At 43.5% G+C, this 24871-nt stretch overlaps 1 pseudogene; it reads right to left on the reverse strand.

Annotated features, from left to right (window-relative positions):
- Positions 1-16054: 16054 nt before the first annotated feature.
- LOC134353330 (uncharacterized) lies at positions 16055-19191 on the reverse strand (annotated as a pseudogene).
- Positions 19192-24871: the final 5680 nt, after the last annotated feature.

Genomic DNA, 24871 nt, shown 5'->3' on the forward strand with positions numbered 1-24871 from the left:
CCCGGATCAGTGGCCACTCCGTTTCTCGAGATTATGTGCCCGACATAACTGACAGACGTCTTGCAGAACTGGCATTTATCCAGGGAAAGTTTTAACCCTTCCTCCTTCAGCCGACTCAGCACCTTCAGCAGTCGCTCCTCATGCTCCTCCAATGTAGATCCAAACACTATCAGGTCGTCCAGGTACACCAATACCTCCAACAGGTTCATGTCCCCCACTGTCCTCTCCATGAGCCGCTGGAAGGTGGCTGGGGCCCCCGAGATGCCCTGGGGCATTCGTTCGAACTGGAAAAACCCAAGGGGGCAGATAAAGGCTGTCTTCTCTTTATCAGCAAACAACAGGAATTCTGCAGATGCTGGAAATTCAAGCAACATACATCAAAGTTGCTGGTGAACGCAGCAGGCCAGGCAGCATCTATAATAGATGCTGCCTGGCCTGCTGCGTTCACCAGCAACTTTGATGTATGTTGCTTCTCTTTATCAGTCTCACTCATCGGAATCTGGTAATACCCACTCCGCAAATCCAATACACTGAACCACTGTGCACCACTCAGACAGGCCAAGGCATCTTCCACCCTCGGGACCGTATATTGGTCCGGAACAGTGCGGCGGTTCAGGGTCCTATAGTCCACGCACATGCGTACCTTCCCATTTTTCTTCCTTGCCACCACTATGGGGGACGCATAGGGGCTTCGGGACTCCGTAATAATCCCTGCGTCTTTCAACTGCCACAAGGCTACCGCACATCTTCCACATCTGCTGGGGCCAACCGCCGCGACCTCTCCCTAAACGGGGTGTCATTAGTCACCCGGATAGTGTGCCGAGTGATCTTGGAACATCAAACTCGTCCTGAGAAAAGACATCCCCTAGCTTCAGCATCTTCTCCACCAGCCTGCTCTTATACGCCGGCGGTACAGGGGAGTTTTCAAAATTAAAGGCCTCCTCGGTCAGCCGCCCTCCTTTCCCAATAGTTCTCTTCCAGTGGGCTTCACGGGGGCGCTGGACATCACCGTCACCGAGAACAAGTGCGCAAGGGGCATCCCGCGCTTAAAAGTGATCTCCCTCTCCGTTATGTTCCTTACCATCACCCCCATCCACTGTGCCTGTACAGCTGAGGACCTCTGCAATTCAGGTCTCACCAGCGCCCCAGCCGGGAACCGGGACTCACTTTCCAGGTCGTCGGGGGTGTCTACTAGCAGGGCCTCGCCCGCCGGTAGTCCAGGGAATCTGGGGGTCCCCATCATTAATGCCGCCTCCCCTGGCCGTATCACGTTAGGCCTCACCTGAGTGCACCACATCGTCCCTCGTTTGCACTCAGGATCCAGCCCCTGGGGGTCACTCACTCCTTCGTACACTGCTCGGAACACGGGATGTACCGAGAGGGTCTCCAGAAAGTTCTCCCCCCCCCCCTTCTACTTACAGGCTCCCAAGAGCTGTCGCACCAGAGGGGAGTTAGTCCCCACCAGCAGGGCAGCACCACTGGTTTCTGCCGGGTCCGGACAGACCAACACCAGCGTCTCAAAGGCTTCCGACACTCCCACATCTCCCTCCGAAAATTCCAATCTCACTGACAAGTATCCATCGTACGGGTAATCACCATCACTTATGCCCCAAATCTCCAATGCGTTAAACGGAGTTACTGCCAAATGCTTCAGATATTTGTTGTAGAACGACCGGTACAGTAAGGTAACCTGCGACCCGGTGTCAAGGATGGCTTTCATAAAGATTCCCTCTATCTGTAGGGACACGCTGGAAAGGGGTCCCACCAGTCCATCAGGAATTTGGGCTTGTTCTTTCTGGGGTTCCATAGCTGATTTCTGGGAACATGTTCCTCCCGAGACTCCAGTCCGTTCCCTCACTGAGCCTCTCCTAAGTTTCCTGACACCTCTCCCTTCTTGGTGGCCCGGGGGCCCTCCACCCTCGGCGCATCTCGTCTCTCACAATCCTTCCGCAAGTGGCCAGCTTCCCCACAGTGGTAGCACGCCCCCGGCCACTCACATTCCCGCCGGAAATGCCCCTCTCTCCCGCAGTTATAGCACCCGCTACCCACCGCCTCTCTCCTCCCGGTACGCCCCCCCGGGGACCCCTTGGATTTCTCTGATCTCACCCCGGCTGCCACCTCCTGAACCGCTGAAGACCGTCCCTGGGGGTCCGAGCCCCCTAGTCGGCCCGAAGCACTCTCCTCGGCCCGTACCTCTCTAATCAGCTGTCCAAATGATGGAGGGGGGCTCCACTTAAATGACTGTCGTACACTCCAAGCCACCTTGTCATCCTCCCGGGAACCGCTACATATCTGGCTCATTCTTAACTTCGCCACTTCGTCCTCCCAAACTATCCCTCGTCGCAGCAACCCCGTAAGCTTTCCTTCCAGCCTGAAAGCATAGACTGAGAGCTTTTCCCCTCTTCTCTGCCCCATCCGTTGAAACTCCGTTAAATGTTTCCAGGGATCTCCTGACAGTTCAAACACTTCCTCCAAAGCGTCCCCGATAGGGAAGCCGAAAGGCGTTCCCCTCTCAGATCGCGGACCACACGGGCCGCCCTGCCCCTTAAACTTTCCACCAATCGCTGTCTCTTTTCCTCATCCGAAACTGGCCACACCTCTAACAATTGGGATGTATCTTCAACCCAGGTATCATAGTCATCCTCCCCTTCCAGGGTGGGCCTGGCTCCTGAGAAAATTCTCAGCTTTGGGCGGGGCCCCTCAACCCTTCTCGCCAGGGAAGTAATGGCAGCCGTTAACACGGCAGTCTCATCCCGCCCATGGGGGCCGGGCCTGGCCAAACCTTCCCACTCCACACCTCCACCCCTGGCTACTGGCAACGCCCCCCCGGGGGCCTCATTTAGCTCCTCCTCTGGCACCTCCTCACTTGCACACACACACATGATTCACCGGTACCTCCTCCAATTCACACCAACTGACAATCTTATCTCGATCCATCTTCACACCACTTAACGTGACGACTATTACAGCTTTACCAAAAATCCAAATCCCGGACGGTAGCCCCCACTTGTAACGATCCGTTATATTGACTCGTGTATGCCTAGGGGAAATCCCACCCAGCACCTGCTTCAACACTCCCCACAGGGTTGGTCGCAGCCCGAATCAATCCCAAACATCAATCATCAGCCAGCACACCCAGTAAATTTTAACAAGTACACTTTATAGATATTACTAATTCTATGACATTAATATGAATTTGATACAGAGAGGAAAGTAATGAAAAAAAAAGGCGCCAACACTTATCAAAGTCCAAGTTCTACGCGCACAACCATTGGAGCTCAAATCGACTTCAGACGGCCACCCGGATCCTGTCGACTCATGGCTCGGGATCACCCGAAGTGATCGACCGGAGCCTCTCCGCATGTCTGCCGTCCTCCCCGTCTCTCCTCCAGCTCCCCGTCTCTCCACCGTCCTTTCCATCTCTCCTCTGACTCCCCATCTCTCCTCCGACTCCCCCCCGCCAAAAACCCCCGTCCACCGTCCTCCCCGTCTCTCCACAGTCCTCCCCGTCTCTCCTCTGACTCCCTGTCTCTCCACCGTACTCCCCGTCTCTCCTCCGACTCCCCGTCTCTCCTCCGACTCCTCCCCCGCAAAAACCCCGTCCACAGTCCTCCTCATCTCTCCTCCGACTCCCCCCCACCAAAAACCCCGTCCACAGTCCTCCTCATCTCTCCTCCGACTCCCCGTCTCTCCTCCGACTCCTCGTCAAAACCCCGTCCACTGTCCTCTCCGTCTCTCCTCTGACTCCCCGTCTCTCCTCCGACTCCCCGTCTCTCTGTCGTCCTCCCCATCTCTCCAGCGACTCCCCGTCTCTCCACCGACTCCCCGTCTCTCCACCGACCTCCTTGTCTCTCCTGCGACTCCCCGTCTCTCCTCCGACTCCTCGTCTCTCCTCCGACTCCTCGTCAAAACCCCGTCCACTGCCCTCTCCGTCTCTCCTCCGACTCCCCGTCTCTCCTCCGTCCTCCCCGTCTCTCCTCCGACTCCTCGTCAAAAACCCCCGCACGTCCGCCGTCCTCCTCGTCTCTCCTCCGACTCCCTGTCTCTCCGCCGTCCTCCCCGTCTCTCCTCCAACTCCCCGCCAAAACCCCGTCCATAGTCATATCATACAGCATGGTATCCGAAAACAAAATGATACATAACCACCCGATGGCTAATAGATACCTACTATCACACTCTAAACAAAACAAGCTGCTAGCGCAAACTCTCTTCAGCGTTTAACACAACAAAGCTGCATTCCCCAGATTAACATAACAAAGACGCCATTTAAAATCTAACAAAAAGAAAGACCCCGTACAGAAGATTATGCAAATATTATGAAAAATAGCTGTCATCTGGAGAATAAATTCAAAATTTGAGTGGCCACTCATTTTAATTCCACATCCCATTCCCATTCTGACATGTCTATCCACGGCCTCCTCTACTCGAAAGATGAAGCCATACTCAGGTTGGAGGAAGAACACCTTATATTCCGTCTGGGTAGCCTCCAACCTGATAACATGAACATCGACTTCTCTAACTTCCGCTAATGCCCCACCTCCCCCTCGTACTCCATCTGTTACTTATTTTTATACACACTTTCTTTCTCTCACTCTCCTTTTTCTCCCTCTGTCCCTCTGAATATACCCCTTGCCCATCCTCTGGGTTGCCCCCCCCCTTGTCTTTCTCCCTGGACCTCCTGTCCCATGATCCTCTCGTATCCCTTTTGCCTATCACCTGTCCAGCTCTCGGCTCCATCTCTCCCCCTCCTGTCTTCTCCTATCATTTTGGATCTCCCCCTGCCCCTCCAACTTTCAAATCCCTTACTCACTCTTCCTTCAGTTAGTCCTGACGAAGGGTCTCGGCCTGAAACGTCGACTGCACCTCTTCCTACAGATGCTGCCTGGCCTGCTGCGTTCACCAGCAACTTTGATGTGTGTTGCTTGAATTGCCAGCATCTGCAGAATTCCTGTTGTTTGCGTTCAAAATTTGAGGTTCAAAAGGACTTGGGAGTCCTCGTAGGATTCGCTAAAAGTTAATCTGCAGGTTGAGTTGGTCATGAGAAAGGCAAATGTAATGTTAGCATTCATTTCAAGAGGCCTAGAATATTAAAAGCAAGGATGTAATGTTGTGGCATTATAAAGCACGGGTGAGGCCTCACTTGGAGTATTGTGAGCAATTTTGGGCCCCTTATCTAGGAAGGAATGTGCTGATTTTGGAGAGGTTTCAAAAGAGGTTCACAAAAATTATTCCAGGATTGAAAGGCTTATCATGTAAGAATCATTTGATTGCACTGGGCCTGTAGTTAATAGAATTCAGAAGAATGAGAAAGGGGATGTCATTGAAACCTATTGAATGTTGAAAGGCCTCAGAGGAGTCGATATGGAGAGGATGTTTCCAATGGTGAGGCAAGGGGGACTAAGACCAGAGGACACAGCCTTAGAATAGTGGGATATTTGTTTAGAATGGATATGAGGAGGAATTTCTTTAGACAGAGAGTAGTAAATATGTGGAATTCATTGCTACAGGCCCAGTGAAGGCCAAGTGATTGGGTATATTTAAGGCAGAGTTTGGTAGGTTCTTGGTTGTTAAGGGCATGAAGGGATACGGGAAAAGGCAGGAGATCAGGGCTGAGTGGGAAATGGATCAACCATGATGAGATGATGGAGCAGATGCGATGGGCCAAATGGCTTAATTCTGCACCTACATCATAAAGCTGAAAACCTGTACAACATTAACAAATAATCTTAAAAAGTAATATTGAATATTTCATTCAGGAAATGCATTCAAAGTAATTTAGATACAGGTATATCACTGGCAATTTATATTTTTGAAGTTTATTAATTTTTGTAAAATATTTTTTCAGCCTATAGCTTAAAATGACAGTATCATTTTGCTTAACGTACATTCACATCAAAAGGTTATTGAGCAATAGTCTGTTAAGTAGTTGGATGCAGTATGCAAGGTCTATGAGCCACTTTGTAGTGTACTGTGTCTACTTTGTTGTGTATCTACAAAAGGACAGTTGTCAAGGTAACACACACACAAACTGCAGGAGGAACTCGACAAGACAGGCAGCATCTGTAGTAGGGAATAAACTGCTGACGTTTTGGGCCAAGACCCTTCATCGGGATTGGAAAGGAAGGGGGCAGAAGCCAGAATAAGAAGGATGAGGAGGGAAGGTTTACAAGCCAGCAGGTCACACATGAGACCAGGTGAAGGGATATACGTAGAGGAGTTGGGATGAATAAGAGCCTGGGGGGAGATAAGGAAGAATACAAAGAGCTGAAGATAGTCGTATATGTGTTAGCAAATGGAAGAAGAGAATCGTAAAGTTAAATTAAGAAAGGCAAAAAATAGTTGCATGACCTTTAATTAACCTAATATGTTTGGATACAAATTAGAAAACTTAATCTTCACAAGGTGATAATTAATTAAAAAACCTTGAAATATTTAATAAAAATAAAGCTCCCTTTCTGTTGCTTTGCTCAAGTTTAATTGATTATCACTTTTATCACTCATATTTTCTTAATTATTGTCAATGCCGAGAGCTTACTGCCCCCTTTTACACTAGAGGATTAAGTATTAAGTAAATCTACTTTCAGAACTTCAGAGATCCTGCAAATGTACAAACCAGTGGTAGCAAAAATGTGACTAGAAATGTCCTATCTACAGTTTTGTACTCTGGTATTTATGGAGGGTGAGGAATTGGAGGGTAGTTACAGCATTTTTCATTGTCAGCTCTGGTGGTTATTAATGGGGTTTCGGCATCAACCCAGGTGGGCAAAAGCAAATGAGAATAGTACTGTGGATATGGAATAAAGCAGTTTAACACAGCAGCTTAGGTGATTTTAATATTTAATTCAGGTTCATATGATTTTGTCCGTCCCTTATTGCCAAAAATATAGTGTTTTTAGTGTTTTCTTGAAACTACTAACAAAAAATTAACAGGTAAAGAACTATGATTCATTGATTATGAAGTGCCTATTACTCAGCTGACAAAATTTATAATTTATGCAACAAAAGCAAAAATACTGACTTCCATTCACATAACACTTTTAACAGAGCAGAACCTATCTCATCATGTTTTATATCAGTGTTATTAAATAAAGGATATACTTTATTGCTTCTGAGCAGGTTTTCAGTATACTTGACCAAAGAATTCATCAAAGAGGTTTAATTCTATAAGTTTTTTTTTAAAAAGTCAAGCTTTGGATGGAATTCCAGACTTTAGGGCCTTGATGCCAAGCTGGAGACCAGTCCAGAATGGAAGATGCTCAGGTATCTCGAGGGATTCTATTGCTTTGTGAGAATACATAGAATGTGAATAAATTTAAACATTGGAAAGAGGCATTGCTCAACCATGGGTCATAGAATTTTGTGTATGTGACGATACAGGCAGCTGATTTTTGGATCTTCTTAAGTTTATAGGTAGGAGGTGAAGAGAAGTCAATTGTCGTCGAGAGGAAAATTCAGGTCTAGTGGTAGTAAAAGTAAAAATAAATTTTCTAGTACCCCTAAGGCATGGGCAAAGGCTGAAAGCAAGCAGATATCATAACAATTAATATGAAACCACAGATCCTAGAAATCCAAAACAAAAATGCAAAATGGTGAAAAGCAACATCAGCAAGACAGGCATCATCTGTGGAAAAGAAGTATTGCACAAAATAGGCTACCATGTAAATTTATGAGCGAGGTAATTTTACAAACAGATTTGTGTCTTAAGGTCTGACTCCCAACATGCTGATTATAGTCAATAGTTACTACCTTTGACATATTATACTTATATGTTTGCAAAGGCTTGTCATGTTAGAAATAAGGGCATGAACCCAGGGGTTTAATATATTCAAGTAGCATGATTGCACAGATATAATCAAGAAGGGGGTGGCATAGTGGTATAGCAGTTAGTGTAATGCTATTACAGTGCCAGTGATCACCGAAAGAGGCTCAAATCCCGCTGCTGCCTGTAAGAATTTTGCAATTATAGCATTGAACATCACTTATTGTGGTACTTTTTGGTAGAAAAAAGGATCAGGTCTTTCTCAGGAAATTAATATCTAAATTGAATACAAGGAAAAGGGATGCAGAGATATATCATTATGCCAAAGATGTTGTGAGGTTTTCATACCAAGTGAACCAAGCACTAGGAATCCGAAAGATAATGAATTTAAGTAAAACTACGTAAAGCCCTGATCAGAAATAATTTGGAGTATAAGGAATACTTATAATTTCCTTACTACAAAATGGAAGTGCAAAAAGTGGAGAAAATTCCACAAGATTTATTAAATGTTATAAGAGTTAAAGTTTCTAACAGTAGCAAATGCAAAAAAAGTAAAATTGGGTCTCTTTTCTCCACAAAAGAAAACAGTGACAAGAATCAACCGTTTTTATTCTAAAAGTTAATATGGACGTAAAAATATTTTACGAATAATCGAGATCAGAACTAGGCTACTTCGATATAAGATAATCACTAATAAATTCAGTGGGGATTTTAAGGTTATTTTAACCAAAAGAGTGGTTTAAGTGCTGCATATGTTCTCCCTAATGATTAAATGAGTTGTGCTTTTGGATTTAAGGACTGATGAAAAGAGTGAATAAAATATTCCAAAGGATTAATGTACTGCTGTGGCTAAACAATAGAGATTTGTCCACACTAGCATTGATTTGTCGAGCAGAATAACATGTTTCCATGTAATGTTTTTCCTTCCAGTTTCTCCAGTGCTCTGATGTGCTATTTTATAGCTTACTAAGATCAAGAGGGCAGAATTTATCATGACAGTCAGATACAGGCCTGATACAACAGTGTTTCAATGGTAAATGGTGTGGCATCACCCTTTGGATGATTGTGACCTACCAATCTTACCCTTGTAGCTAGTGTTGTAAGCATCTGATATACAAACCATGCTCAGCACGCATGGTAACTGGTATAAGCATTCATGCTGATCAAAGGTGTTAGCATGAATCCTATTGTTACAATTGGGAATCGATTCTTATTCACATAACAAACATTTTAATATTGTCAAACTATAAGAATATCAAGTGGGAATTGAAACAGCAATTTAGCCAGAATACAAGCTATGTTTAAGGTGACCATACAGTTATTTTAAATTGGCCGATGGATGTTTGGCTCCTAAATCTTCTAAAAGCAGAATACACAATAACAGTATGGATGACTTACACTTTAAAAAGTTTATTCCTCTAATGACATTTGAATTTTAAGCATTTTCACTTCAAAAATGAAGGGAATTTGAATTCAAATTGCTTGCATCGTGATTGAAGACGGTGCAAGTTGATGCTATAGTGGCACGTCTGCAGAAAGGAAATAGAGATTGAAAATTCTGCACCAATGTTGTGACTCTTACTCAATTTATAGTTAATTTATGAGTTGGTTACTTATATGTGAAACACCTGCTCTCATAACCTAAAGTTCCGCTAGTGATTCAGTGATTTTATCCAAGTAAAAGGCAGGCACTAACATTACAAAAAAATTGTAAAAGATCATCTCACTCAGTTGCAGTTGTCATTTATCATTTCATTCCTCAGCTGGTGTTATTTGTGCACCGGTGAAAAATAAAGTTGCAACAGTGAAATGTTGAAGCTAAGTATCGGAGAAGTCTGAAGCAAAATTTTAAATTCGCATTGGGAGTTACTATTCCCAAATCATGCCTGATTTGATTCATTTGAAAGTTGATCTTGATCGTCACATTTCAAAGCTGACAAGCCACATTCACCAGAGCATACATAGCTTCTGTTAACTAAGGTGTGTCTGCTTCCTGATTACAGGATGTCATCATAATCATCCAAAAATAACCATTGTAACATGTGGTGATTGTGTTCGGAAGGAAAGTAATTTGGGAAATAATTAATTCATCGATAATTCAATGGAGAGAGCTAATTCGCTGCTGTTAATGTTAACAATAGTCCTTTTGTTTCTTGTAACCTGGGCCTGATGGTGTAGAGATAAATATTCATCTACTTCTATTGGTGATGAAAATGTATCTCAGCAAGTCACTCCTGGATTAGGATGGGTAGTAGATGCATAAGTGGATTTAATTCTATCTTTTACTTTGCAGAAACAACATGCCTTCCAAAAAGATAACATAATTGCATTCACTTCCTTTGATTTTAGCATGTTGTGGATAAGGCATTTGCCAGTGTGTGATTTTTTATACAAACTGTACAGATCTGTCACCATTCTTACCTTTTGACTGATAGCTCAGAACTCTGTGCTACAAAGGGCCTTTGAAAGACTTTGCCAAATCAATCACGGCAAAATAAAGTATTCTATCAGAGCTCAATCCATTTTTCAAAAAAAAAGCTTCAAACCTTACCTGGGAACTGTTATTCAGCACTGGTGCTTTGCTATCCCATACACAATCAGTTTAGGTGATTTAGGTCAGAGACATATTAGCAGCACCACGAATGATACCTGATGCAAAGAAAAAAAAACAATTAAGGTTAAAATAACAACTCACAGCCTCTCCTGTCTTTGTCTTCATCAAAGTGTAGGCAATGGCTTCCTAACTAAAACCTACACAATTAACAAGTAACCAATCAACCAGTCAGCCTTTGAATAAACAACTTAAAAGCTCAAATTGATAAAAATGCAGGACAAAATGCATGCTGTAAATCAACAAATCCTGTTACACCCACACACACAGCAGTAGGAAAACGATTTTAGTTTTTCAAACTTTCTTGTTTACAGTCAGATTCTTTTCACTATTCTTGATGGCTTTTAAGGGATTTGCTTACTGTGAGTTCTTCCCTGGGAAGTACTTGCAGCAGCAGGTGGTGTAAGTGATTATTCTTGATAAGCTTTGGTTGTCTGAAGATGAGTTTGAAAGGGCTTGTCTGAATGTTCTATCACAATTTTGGATGAATAATTACAGATTAGGAATTTAGGATCTGGACTAAATTATTTAGTGCCAACATTTTCTTCTGTCATTTCATGAGATTATTGTTAATCAATAATCCAAATCTATAATTATGAATTAGCCCCATATAGATTCCTAGTACTTTGCAGAAACATAGAAGGCCATTTTCCTAACAGAGTCTTCAGTGACTTCTATAGATCACTCCAATTAGTCTAATTCTTCTTCTCTTTCCAAAGTCTCAAACTATTCTCCCTTGTGTCGTTCCAATCTCCTTTTGACAACTCTGATTGCTTCTGTTTCTAGTACTTGTATTGATGTAAAACACAATCTGTACCCTAGTCTTTGAAACATCTCTAAATGGGGTCAGAAATAAAAGAGGAATTATTATTCATTTCTTGAATTTCTTCTCTCATTTCATCTTTTTAGCATCCATCAGCTGCTTTAAAAAATCCATTTAATATGATATTTTGCTTTTGGCCTAAAACCAATTTCCTACCTGTGCAGCCACTGACCCTTTAATTCCAGGAACTTCAATCTTGTCAACCAGCATTTTGTGAGGAGCTTCATCTTGTACTGTCCAAGAATTAACTTTGACAGCATCAGTTGCATTTCCTTAATTAAAATTTCCTTTTACCTCATCAAAAAAAAATCAATCAGTTAGTCAAACAAGATTTAACTTTAGCAAATCTGTGCTGGCTCTCTTTTGTCAATTCAAACTTTTGCAAGTGCCTATTAGTATTATTTTCTGCCTAATGTTTCTAAAAGCTTTAACACCATGAAGGTCAATGGTCCCCTAACTTTTTCAGTTAATAAAGAACTATATATATCTCAGAATTCAAATTAACTATTTACCAAACTGCAATCAACCTTTTGTGGAAGTGATTCTTAAAAAAATTTGTAACTTTCTGTCATGAAATTTAAAGATAAATTTGTAGATTCCACAATCAACAGAATAATCTATTTACCCCATCATCAATTCCCTTCAACAGTTTGAATAACCTTTCATGTCTCCCACTGCCAGGGTTCATCAACTGCATCATGAGGCACATCAGATTAACCACTTCTAGAGAACCAAGTACACTGCAAGCATTGATCTGCTCTGAGCTTCATGTAGGAAAATTGCCTCTGGAAAACAATTTGTGGTCTGAGCTTCTTACTGAGAGTGCTTCATAATCTATTTCTATCCCTTCTACATGAAGCTTGATTCACAGAGTAACAGCAAGTATTTAGGGATATAATGAATGCATACATTTGTGTACTGTAATATCTCTTTATCTTTCATTCTATATTTATTTTACAGTATTAAATTGCAGTAGAATATCACAGTTTTCTGACACTGTAAAATGCTTGTCATTGCAATTAGATGAAATATGATATATATAAAAATTGTTACTAATGTGCGGTAATTTTCACCTACTTTCTGAATAGAACACAAAAGCTGAATGATTTTCTCATAAACCTTTGCTTGAATACTTGAATGAACAATTCTTTGGAACATCTGAAATCAGAAATGTATTAATAAGCAATTAGCTGTTCAGACTACAAATTAATTGTGTTAAATTAACTATCAGACTCTTTTACCTTTTGCTATTTTCTGTTTATTGTTTTATTGTAATTTTGATTATAGAAGATTGAATAAATCAGCTTATGGTCTAAAAAATATATTACATAAAAATGCTTTAGCAAAGTGATGGATGCCAAGTTTGCAGAAAATTACCTGGCATCCAAATTTTTTGTGAACAGCAAATTGGATGTTTGTGCATAGACAGACCCTATTTCTACCAGGGTCTGTTTATGCACAAACACCCAATGCGCTTTTAGAAATGTTAGAAGAAAGAGGATTGGATGAAGGGGGTGTGAGAATGGCATACAGTACAGTTAAAGAATCAAGCTAATATCACATATTTTGAGCCAGGAAGGAGGGTGATTGAGTTCGTGGCTTGAGTTCGTAGAATGAGAGCAAATTGTGTGCAGGATATAAAGGATCAGACGAGTTAGGTAGAGATAAAGTCAGAGGTAAGAGAAAATTTGCAGATGCTGGAAATCCAAGCAACGCACATAAAATGCTGGAGGAATTCAGCAGGCCAGGCAGTAACTATTGGAAAAGATGAAACAGTCAATATTTTGAGCCAAGACCCTTCAACAGGAATGGAGAAAAAAGTTGAGGTCAGAGTAAAAAAAATAAGGGGAGGGGAGGAAGAAATACTAAGTAGTGGGTGATAGATGAAATCGGGAGAGAGGAAAGGGTAAAGTAAAAAGCTAGGAAATCAATTGGAGAAAGAAATAAAGGGCTGGAGAAGGGGGAATCTGATTGGAGAGGACAGAAGGCCATGGAATAAAGGGAAGGGGGAGGAGCACTAGGGGGAAGTGATGTGCAGGAAAGGAGTTAAAGGTGAGGGAGGGAAATGGGAATGGGGAATGTTGAGGGGGGCGGGATATAATACCGGAAATCAATATTCATGCCATCAGGTTGGAGGCTACCCAGATGGAATATAAGGTGTTGCCAACCTGAGTGTGGCCTCATTGCAGCAGTAAAGGAGGCTATGGACAGACACGTTGGAATGTGAATGGGAAGTAGAATTAAAATGGGTGGCCACTGGGAGATCCCACTTTTTCTGGTGGTTAGGGTGTTGATGCTTGGTGAAGAGGTCTTCCAGTCTACATCAGGTCTCACTCAAATACAGGAGGCCACACCAAGAAGCACCAGATACAGTAGATGACCCCAAGAGACTCACAGATGTAGTGTCGCCTTACTGGGGAGGATTGTTTGGGGCACTGAATGGCAATGATGGAGGAGTTGCAGGGGCAGGTGAAGCACTTGCTCCACTTGCAAAGATAAAGGTAAGTGCCAGGATGCAAATCAGTGAGGGGAGGGCAGGGGGGAAACAAATGTGGAGGGATTTGCATAGGGACCGATCCCCTGCGGAAAGCAGAAAGCAGGGAGCAGGACGAGAAAGAGTTGCTTGCTGGTGAGATCCTGTTGGAGATGACGGAAGTTACTCAAAATTATGTGCTGGATGTGGAGGCTGGTGGAGTGGTAGGTGAGGACAAGAGGAATCTTATCCCTGGTGGGGTGGCGGTAGGATGGGGTGTGTACAGAGATGTGTGAAATGGAACAGATGTGAGTGAGGGCAGCATTGTTTCTGGGGGAAGGGAATCCTCTTTCTCTGAAGCAGGAAGACATCTCCTTAGTACTAGAATGAAAAGAACCATCCTGGGAGCAGATGCAGTGGAGACAGAGGAATTGAGAGAAGGGGTGGCATTTTTACAAGTAACAGAGTAGGAAGAGGTATAGTCCAGGTAGCTGTGACGTAATGACATTTGTCATTCACATACTACTTACATATAATCCATTATGAATTGTATAAACAATGCTAAGTCAAATGAAATATTTAAAATATTATTCAAATATTACTGATATATTAAATACACTGCAGAACTTTTTCCACTACAGCAAATTCTGCAATTTATTACATATTTATTATGAAATTCATTGGCAATAGTGAAATGAGCTTAAGAAACATTTCTCAATAAATATTTCAGAAAAATTAGTTTGTTTTAAATAAGGAAACATTATATTTAGACTGTCTTGCGGGAAATGACAATACACCAGAATTTTAACACTTATCCCATGTGTGCTCACAGGACCAGGGCAGGCAGACTACGTGGGATAATTGTACATTTATCGTTTCATCCGTGACCTGCTTAAACAGAATTAAAAGTGGAGTACCGACCTTCGGGTGAAACTTTTATTTTAAAATTTCTTCATAATTTATTGAATTATTACATTATCTCCCTTGGAGGAGGGCTAGGAACAATATCTGCCAAGTCACTTAACTATCCATTTGTCTCATGAGGCTATGATGGCAACAGAGATGTTCCACACTTGAAAGAATACACATATTGTAAATATCAGTCCTTTGCTTCAGCTGAGTACACATATTTGTACTGAACCAATAGAAGAGAATCTCCAATGTGCATTGGGAGTCATGAAAGAGGCTTTTCCATCAATCAAGCCTGTGTCAGGAGAGTGATCAAAGATAGAAAGGTACAGACTGAGTACTGATAAATTGAATAGTCCAGGTTACTTGATGGTGGCATGGACCAGGAGGACCAAAAGCTTGTTTCTGTGCTGCATTACTCCGTGACGATGACTGTATGATTCATTTATAAGGCTGAATATTGTGGTCCTATTCCAATCCAGAATCCAGGTGGAACTTAGAAGATGATGGTGCCTAACAGCAATTACTTTGCTTCCATCTTCGGACACAACTCTATTTCTATCTTTAATATTTCTATCTTTAATATTTCTATTTTCCACTTTCAGGGTTCCTTTGAGGACCATGACATGGAGTTACACACTGACTTTGGTTCTTTGTGGGAATGGAATCTGCTCTCTGGGTCTCACGACTGGCCACTATTTGACATGCCAAGGACATGGCCTAGAAGGCTAGCACGCCTTCAGGGTTCCGGGATTTCGTGGCTCTGGAGACGGGCGGACTTAAAATCGGTGCCTCTGCAGGAAATTAGAGTGCCGTGGGAGATGGAAAATCAAAAGCAGCAAACTGGCTGCTAGCTGTGTGCCCAGAAACCGAGTTCTTTGGGTACACAGCTCGGAAAAAGCGATGCAGCAGACTTTTAACATTGTAAATCAATGATGTGAGTTGTCTGTTATGTCTCCCTTCTCACTGTGAAACAGGGCCATCTCTTTTTCCAATTATTAGGGATAGAGAGAGAGAGCCTGTCATATGTCGAATCACCAGGTGAATGAGTAGTCTTTGGGGTACTGCAAGTCTGTGTCTTTATTGATGCTTTGTTGCATGCTTGAGTGCTCAGTGGGGGCGCCAATGTTTTTTTTGCTGGATGGTGAGGGGGATCGTTGCTTTGCTGCTGCTTACACATGGGAAGGGGGAGACGGTGGGGGCTTTGGGGTTCTAACCTTCACTGTCATTCATTTTTTGGGGCACTCCTCCGTTTTCATGGATGACTGTGAAGAAAAAGAATTTCAGGATGTATATTGTATACATTTCCCTGAGCTGTGTACATACATCTATTGATGCTTCTGGACACATCTTCAGTGATGTTCCTGGAATCATCGGGTGTTTCGGATCTTTCAACATTATACAACCTCCTCCAGGTGACCCAGCCGGGGCTGATCAGACCCCAGCTTGTGTCCAGAAGGCTAGCTACTTATGACTCCATGGCTCCCCTCTTTTGAGCCACAGCCATCTCGAGGCCCTCTCTGCCGCATTGCTGGTACTGCGGATGGCTCTCCTCTTCCTCTCTCCCTTGATGCCCAAATGCTGAATGCTCTAACTAAAGAACGGGCTACGAATCCCCTACAACCAACCTCCACTGGGAGACACCTCGCTCTCCACCCAGCCTGCTGACAGTTGCTGACCAGTCCTGCGTACTTGGAGAGCTTCCTTTCAAAGGCCTCCTCCAACCTATCTTCCCATGGGACTGTCAGCTCCAGCAGCACCACTTGCTTAGTAGACTCAGACACTAGGACAATGTCTGGTCGCAGGGTGGTGGCTGCGATATGGTTGGGGAACTTCAGCTGCCAGTCCCTTGCAGAGGTCAGAATGCCTGCAGATGTTCTTTTGGCAGGTATTGGCTGCTCTCCAGCACTGACAAAGGCAATGGTCTGCTTGGAGTGTCGGGACCGCTTCGCCCACTCAACTCCTGCGCTGACGGCTTCAGCGATGGTCTTCAGGACCTGATCATGCCTCCACCTGTACCGTCCCTCACCAAGTGCCCTTGCACAGCCGCTGAGGATGTGCTCCAGGGTTCCTCACTTGGAGCACAGTGGGCACGCAGATGACTCTGCCTTGCCCGATGTGTGCAGGTTTGATGGGCTTGGAAGCACATCGTATACCGCCTGGATGAGAAATTGGATGCAGTGTGGTTCAGCTTTCCAAAGATCAGCCCAGGTCACTTTCCTCTCAACCGCATTCCCCCATCTTGTCCAAGCTCCTTGTTGCTTCACTCCTACCAACTTGCAGGTTCTTGTCTCCTCCACTACTGCTCTCACCTCCTCCTGAACTAGACGACGCCTTTCCTTCCCTCTGGTGTCCATTTATGGAGTTGGAAAGGATCCTAGCCCAGCTCGGTCTCGTGTGACCACTCCCACCAGCCTCCTGTGACGCAGCCTCGCCTCTTCCTCCTGAACAGCTTCCTCTGCCCTCCACTTCCTGCCAGTATTTACTTGGATCCCTGCTCTAGCCACCTTCGGGTCACTTGAGTCCCTATCCTGTAGCACCTCTCTGGCTCTTGTTACCTTGAATTCTTCCTCCAAGGATTTGAAGGGCAGATGCAGTTTGTTGTGGTGTCCATAGAGTGCGATGCTGCTCAGGCTCTTTGGCAGCCCCAGCCATCTCCTGAGGTGGTTGCTAACCATCCTCTCTAAGGTTTCGACTGTCGAGATCGGAACTGCATAGATGAGGAGGGGCCACAGGATTCTGGGAAGAATGCCATGCTGATACACCCAGGCTTTAAACTTCCCAGGTAGGCCAGACTTGTCCACAGATTTCAGCCAGCCATCCAACTCGGTGCAGGTTGCCTGAATGGATGTTGTGTCCCTTAAAGAGCTGTCAAAAACTTTGCCTAAGCTCTTGACTGGCTTTTCTGCGAAGGTTGGGATGGCTGTTCCTGCGATGCTGAACCGGAACTTGTTCTCCACCTTCCCTTTCCTCAGCACAATCGATTTTGATTTGGCAGGTTTCAAACGCATCCGGGCCCAGTCCACCAGCTTTTTGAGCCCTTACAGAATCCTCTGGCAGCCTGGGACTGATTCTGTGGTGACTGTGAGGTCATCCATGAATGCCCTGATAGGTGGTTGCCGTTGAGCGGAATTCATTCTGGGCCCTCTGCACTCTGGCTCAGCAAACTTAGTGAGCATGTTCATGGCTAGGGAGAACAGTGTCACTGAGATAGTGCACCCTGTGATGATGCCGATCTCCACCTTGTGCCAGCTTGATGTAATTGCTCCTGAAGAGACCCTCATCCTGAAGTTGCTGTAATAATCAGCGATAAGGTCTCTGATTCTGCTGGGGACGTGATATTTGGTCAGTGTGAGCTGCACCAGCTTGTGCGGAATGGAGCCATATGCATTTGCCAGGTCGAGCCACAACACTGACAGTTTGCCCTTGGCCTCCCTGATGAGCTGTGTCACCACACCAATGTGCTCCAGACAGCCCGGCATCCCTGAAATGCCACCCTTCTGGACTGATGTATCAATATAGGTGTTCTTTGCTAGGTAGGTGCACAGACAGTTAGAAACTGCACTGAAGAAGATGTTTGCCTCGACACACAGCAGGGAGATGATGTGAAACTGATCTATCTGGGTGGCATTTTCCTCCTTCGGGATCCACACCCCTTCAGCCACTCTCCATTGTTCTGGGATCTTCCCCCTTCTCCAGAAGGTTCTCAGGATCTTCCACAGACGCAGCAGGAGTTTGGGGCAGTTCTTGTACACTTTGTATGAGGTGTTGCTTGGTCCTGGAGCCGAGCTTGCCCTTGCTTTGCGGATGTCCTCTCTGACTTCCTTTAATTGCAGCTCTGACATGTCGAACTGCACATCCGGTTCAGGTGGGTCTATTAGGATGTCGCACTCTCCCAACTCCTGCTTTCTTTCAGGATCATTATATATCTTCTTCAGATGTTGGTCTATGTCTTCCTGCGAACAGGCCAGTTTCCCACTGTGCTTCTCCCCCAGCTACTCCTTGGTGAACTTGAAGGGGTTGGCGATAAAGGCAGCACGTTTTCGGGCCCTTTCATGACGCCGCCTCCGATGCCACTCTGCCCGGCGGAGGACCCTGATTTTCTTTCATAGTATGCACATCAGCTGGGCCAAGCCAATGCACTCCTCTTCTCCTGCCTCCTTGTATTGGGACTTCAGCGCTTTCATCTCCTGCCTGATGTTGTGGATCCTCAATGCTCTTTGGTTCTTCGAGTAAGATGTTTTGGAGCCTTCCTTCTCTTCTTCTCCGAACCGTTCAGCTGCGATACTAACAATAATTGTTGTCATGGCTTGCAGCTTCCTATCAACCCCTCCCTTCGCCGTTGCCTCCTGAATCTGGTTAACATCTTCATCAATCTGCTTCCACAGTGAAGTCATGTTAGCTGCAGGCCATTTGATCTGCCTCCTGTTAGACTTCATGTTCGAGGGATTAGTTTGCAACACTTGGAGGTTCCGGGCACTATGGGGTGACTCCGGGCCTGGCCCCTCATTCGTCTCACCAGGTTGGACACCTGCGCGTTGTGCTGCTCCTGCTCCCGCCAAACACTTCATTCTCGCTTGGTGGATCTTCAAGCCGCGATCGTTCTTGCAGATTTTGCCACATGCACACTGCTTCCTCATCGTCGTTTTTTGATTGCCTGGGTCTGATGTTGTTGTGTCCATCCGACTGGGGTGCTCATCCTCCCCCCCCTCTCAGGCACCCCTGTGGGTATCTTTTCCTTTGATTCTTTATAGTTTTTGTGGGGGTCCTCCTCTCAGAGGACGCAGATTGAGTTGCCAACCCGTTCTGCCCTGGTTGCCGTCTCTCCGGGCTGTCACTGACTCTCCAGTTGTCACCACTCTTTTCGCGGTTGTCACCCAGTCTTTCCTGGTTGTCACTGATTAACTCAGGGTGTAAGCTGTGTACATACATCTATTGATGCTTCTGGACACATCTTCCGTGATGTTCCTGGAATCATCGGGTGTTTCGGGCCTTTCAACATCACATTAAATGTGCATTTGAAACCTTTGACGTCCATTGGTTCAAATGCTGTTTTACCAAGGCTGGTTACTACAGTGCAAAACTAGATATTAGATTTCTCTGGATAAATTACCCAATATTGGAGAAAGATACTGTAGCTTCTGGCATCAATGCTATATTGTGCTTTCTTTAAATTGTCTTTGTTTATTATGGATGTGTTACTTGCCCTGAGCTGCCTGCATCTTTGGTTGATAGAGTTCTCAGTAAACACACCGTACTTATGATTAACACCAAGTTCTAAGCACTTCTTTGAACAAATGCCTTTTTAAATCAAATGTGCATCTGGAGGTACTTGAAAGAAATAGAAATACAATGTTCATTTGTTAAACTGTGTTACTGTCCTTAAAAAGTTTGTACATTCGCCCTGTAATCACATGGGTTTCTTCTGGGTGCTCCATTTCCCTCCCACATACCACAGACTTATCGGTGTAGGTTAGTAAGTTGTGGGCATGCTATGTTGGTGCTGGAAGCTTGACGATACTTGCAGGCTGATCCCAGCAGATCCTTGAACTGTTATGCTCACTGAAGCAAACAACAATTTTCACTGTATACTTCAAAATTCTAATGTACATATGACAGTTAATCTTTATATCCAATGTTTGCATCTCGGAATTATTGTATTTTGAGTTATTCCATAATTTGCTTGTGGATTCCTATTATGATATATTAATTGGAACAATGGAATGTAGCTTAACATAGAAGAAAATTGAAAACTGAATTCAATTCTCTTGCAGAATATTGAAAGATAAAAATAAAATATTTAACATAGATTTGGCAGCAGTTGTGGTTGCTATTTGTACTTCTACTGAAATAAAAATCTTGGTAAACTGGGCCTCCATTTCATCAGCTAAACTTGTAACTTATCAGAAGAAAACAATAAAAAGAAGCAGCATGACCCAAAAGACTGTGGAAGTGAATTTGTAAACAAGGGACTGGGATGGCAAGGTCACGGTGCTAATATTTCACCTCAGCCACATCAAGGCACAAAAGTGACGAGTCTGCACAATCTAGAAACTTGGGACGTTGGACAGAGTTCAAACCAGGTGACTGTGTCAGCAGGCTGTAATATGGAGAGAGAGGCCTTAGAAAACATGTATCAAGGTGGTTCAAGAGGTTAGGCAGATAGGTTAGTAGAAAGGAAAGCTGGGATGGAATATGTTAAGAGGCTGAGGCTGTGTATTGGAAGGTCAAATCTTTTGAGTCACTGAATGAAGAAGCAGAGATAGCTAAAAGTTTTCAGAAGTTTTGGAGAATAATGTGTAAAAGCAGTACATCATGGTGGAGATTTGAAAATGTTACATTTATAACACATAACAGAAGATGTTGAGGTCAAGAGATTAAGGCACTTTTAGGAAATAATGAGACATAGCTTGACAGAATACCATGATATAAGTAAGAGCCAGATTTTGAACTAGTTTTGTGGAATGTTCATATGGCATCATGGAATTGCAGTCCTTCATTGATATTTACAAGCATTGATCATCACTAAAATCACAAGGTACATTCATGAAACGAGGAACTTCAGGATGGATCACTTCAGAGTCGATCACAGAGTAAGCTGAAACTTGTCATATATGGTTCTGGGAAATAGCCATGGTACATTGACAATTATTGGTTCCTCAACATGTATATGTGTATGGATATGCTTTCTATCCATTCAAAATTGGAAAGAAGCAAAGGTGACATGACTATGAGGTTTTCTGGAGTGATTGACTAATATATGGGAAATACAATGGCTTATGTTGTCACAGATGAGGTAAGGCACTATGTTAGTATGAATCCAATTTAAAATTGGATTTTAACTCCAAGTCAACACACACTAATCAGATCAGAAGAAGGAGAACAATGGATAAATGTAGTGTAAATAGGTGAGAAATATATTAATTGACTATCTGCATGACAGGAAGCAGCCTTGAATTGAAACAAACAGACATAAGATATTGTGGTAAAATGAAGCTGAATTAAGGAATTCCCCTTTGCAATAGCTTCAAAATGGTCAAATGTGTTAACAGTACACCTGATCGAAGCTTTGTTTCTGGCTCTGGTTACACATGGGAGGATTTACTGGAAGCTATGTGGCGATTTCTAATTAATTGTGTTATCAGTGGTCTTGCCTTACATGGATTGTTATTCATTTTTCAGAGAAATAAGAGTAAGGTCTTTTCCAGGGATTTTTGGAACTTAGACCATCAGACATAGGAGCAATTTGGCCCATCAAGTCTGATCCACCATTCAATCATCGCTGGTCTTCTTTACCCCTCCTAAGTCCTACTTCGCGACCTTCTCCCCATAACCTTTGATGCTGTGTTCAATCAAGAACCTATTAAGCTCTGCCTTAAATACACCCAATGACCTGCCCTCCACAGATGCCTGTGGTAATAAATTACACAAATTCACCACCCACTGGCTAAAGAAATTTCTCAGCATCTTTGTTTTAAATGGGAGCCCCTCTATCCTGAGGCTGTGCTTTTTTGTTCTAGAATCTCCAGCTATCGGAAACATCCTTTCCACATCTACTCTGTCTAGGCCTATCAACATTCGAAATGTTTCAATGAGATCTCTCCTCATTCTTCTAAATCCAGTGAGTACAGACACAGAGCCATCAAATACTCCTCTAATGATAACCCTTTCATTTCTAGAATCATCCTTGTGAATCTCTTCCAATGCCGGGACATTTTTTCTAAGATGAGGAGATCAAAATTGTTACCTATTTGAAAAGTTTGCCCTATTTATTTTTATAAATGCCGTTTGTCCTGCTGAATATTTCTAGTGTTTTTTAGGTTTATTTTGAAATAAGTTCTTGAAATCAGAATACTTAGCTGTTGCAAAAAAACAGGTACTCTCTTCACGTTGTCAAAACTACACCTGAATGTGTTGTTTCATTTTGCTGCTGTTTTTACTGCATTAAACTGCAATTCTTATGTCTTTTTAGCATGACATAAAATTGCAAACTACTGATCATGGAACTAATTTTAAGTAACAATTGTTGAGGAGACAAGTATACTACAATGATTCATTTATTTAATTAAGCGACACTGAAAATTTCTTCAAATGAAATGGCAAAAATTAGCTGTTGTTAATAATTAATAACTGTCATTCAGTTTGATAACCAGCTATGTTTTATTCACCTTTATAAATGCACAGTGTTGAAATGAGTTGCTGCTGTGCTTATTATAGAAAGAAAATACCTCAAAGGATTTGACAGGGTGACAAAGGAAAGCGGACATTCACAGACCAGGAAGGGAAAATGAACAACTTGAGAGTAGAGCAAAAGAAAAGTTTTAAGTGACTTCAGTAAGTAGGTAATAAAGAAAGTGCCAAGCGAAGAGGTTTCAGGACAGTTCTGGCAGAAAGAATAATCGGTCTTGGAAACTGATTAATTGCAGAAAGATCAAGGATGTAGTCCTTTAATTCATTGACCTTGTTTGCTGTACATCGGAACAATCTTCTGCAATCTCATTTCTCACTTTCTTCCTTAGAAAGGATGTAGAGTGAAACTCTAGTAATCTAGCATGCTCGGAAATTTTGTAGTGCTCTATGTGTAGATTTTACAAACTTTTGTTGATCTGTAAATTCACTTTTTTTGTATGACACCAGGCATTATAATAAATAGAAACATAGAAACATAGAAAATAGGTGCAGGAGTAGGCCATTCAGCCCTTCGAGCCTGCACCGCCATTCAGTAGGATCATGGCTGATCATCCAACTCAGAACCCTGTACCAGCCTTCCCTCCATACCCCCGATCCCTTTAGCTACAAGGGCCATATCTAACTCCCTCTTAAATATAGCAAATGAACTGGCCTCAACTGTTTCCTGTGGCAGAGAATTCCACAGATTCACCACTCCCTGTGTGAAGAAGTTTTTCCTCATCTCGGTCCTAAAAGGCTTCCCCTTTATCCTCAAACTGTGACCCCTCGTTTTGGACTTCCCCAACATCGGGAACAATCTTCCTGCATCTAGCCTGTCCAATCCCTTTAGAATTCTATACGTTTCAATCAGATCCCCCCTCAATCTTCTAAATTCCAGAGAGTACAAGCCTAGTCGATCCAGTTTTTCATCATATGAAAGTCCTGCCATCCCAGGAATCAATCTGGTGAACCTTCTTTGTACTCCCTCTATGGCAAGAATGTCCTTCCTCAGATTAGGGGACCAAAACTGCACACAATACTCCAGGTATAGTCTTATCAAGGCCTTGTACAACTGCAGTTGTACCTCCCTGCTCATGTACTCGAATTCTCTTGCTATGAATGCCAGCATCCCATTCGCCTTTTTCACCGCCTGCTGTACCTGCATGCCCACTTTCAATGACTGGAATGTACACTGGAATGTGTAGAATGACACCCAGATCTCGTTGCACCTCCCCTTTTCCTAATCGGCCACCATTCAGATAATAATCTGTTTTCCTGTTCTTGCCACCAAAGTGGATAACTTCACATTTATCCACATTAAATTGCATCTGCCATGAATTTGCCCACTCACCTAACCTATCCAAGTCACCCTGCATCCTCTTAGCATCCTCCTCACAGCTAACACTGCTGCCCAGCTTCGTGTCATCCGCAAACTTGGAGATGCTGCATTTAATTCCCTTGTCTAAGTCATTAATATATATTGTAAACAACTGGGGTCCCAGCACTGAGCCTTGCGGTACCCCACTAGTCACTGCCTGCCATTCTGAAAAGGTCCCGTTTATTCCCACTCTTTGCTTCCTGTCTGCCAACCAATTCTCTATCCACATCAATACCATACCCCCAATACCGTGTGCTTTAATTTTGCACAGTAATCTCCTGTGTGGGACCTTGTCAAAAGCTTTTTGAAAATCCAAATATACCACATCCACTGGTTCTCCCCTATCCACTCTACTAGTTATATCCTCAAAAAATTCTGTGAGATTCGTCAGACATGATTTTCCTTTCACAAATCCATGCTGACTTTGTCCGATGATTTCACCGCTTTCCAAATGTGCTGTTATCACATCTTTGATAACTGACTCTAGCATTTTCCCCACCATCGATGTCAGGCTTACCGGTCTATAATTCCCCGGTTCCTCTCTCCCTCCTTTTTTAAATAGCGGGGTTACATTAACCACCCTCCAACCCTCATATCCCACTAAGCCCAGTAAGTTTAAAAGGACCACAATAAATGGGACAATCCATGCTCAAAGATGATATGGATGTCAGGCCCCTTGTGGGCAGAATGCTTGTGTAACAAAATGGGCCCGTTGAGTTAGGAGGAAGCATGAGAAGTCAGGCTCAATT

Source organism: Mobula hypostoma, chromosome 10 (assembly GCF_963921235.1).
Source record: "Mobula hypostoma chromosome 10, sMobHyp1.1, whole genome shotgun sequence".
Classification (NCBI taxonomy): domain Eukaryota; kingdom Metazoa; phylum Chordata; class Chondrichthyes; order Myliobatiformes; family Myliobatidae; genus Mobula; species Mobula hypostoma.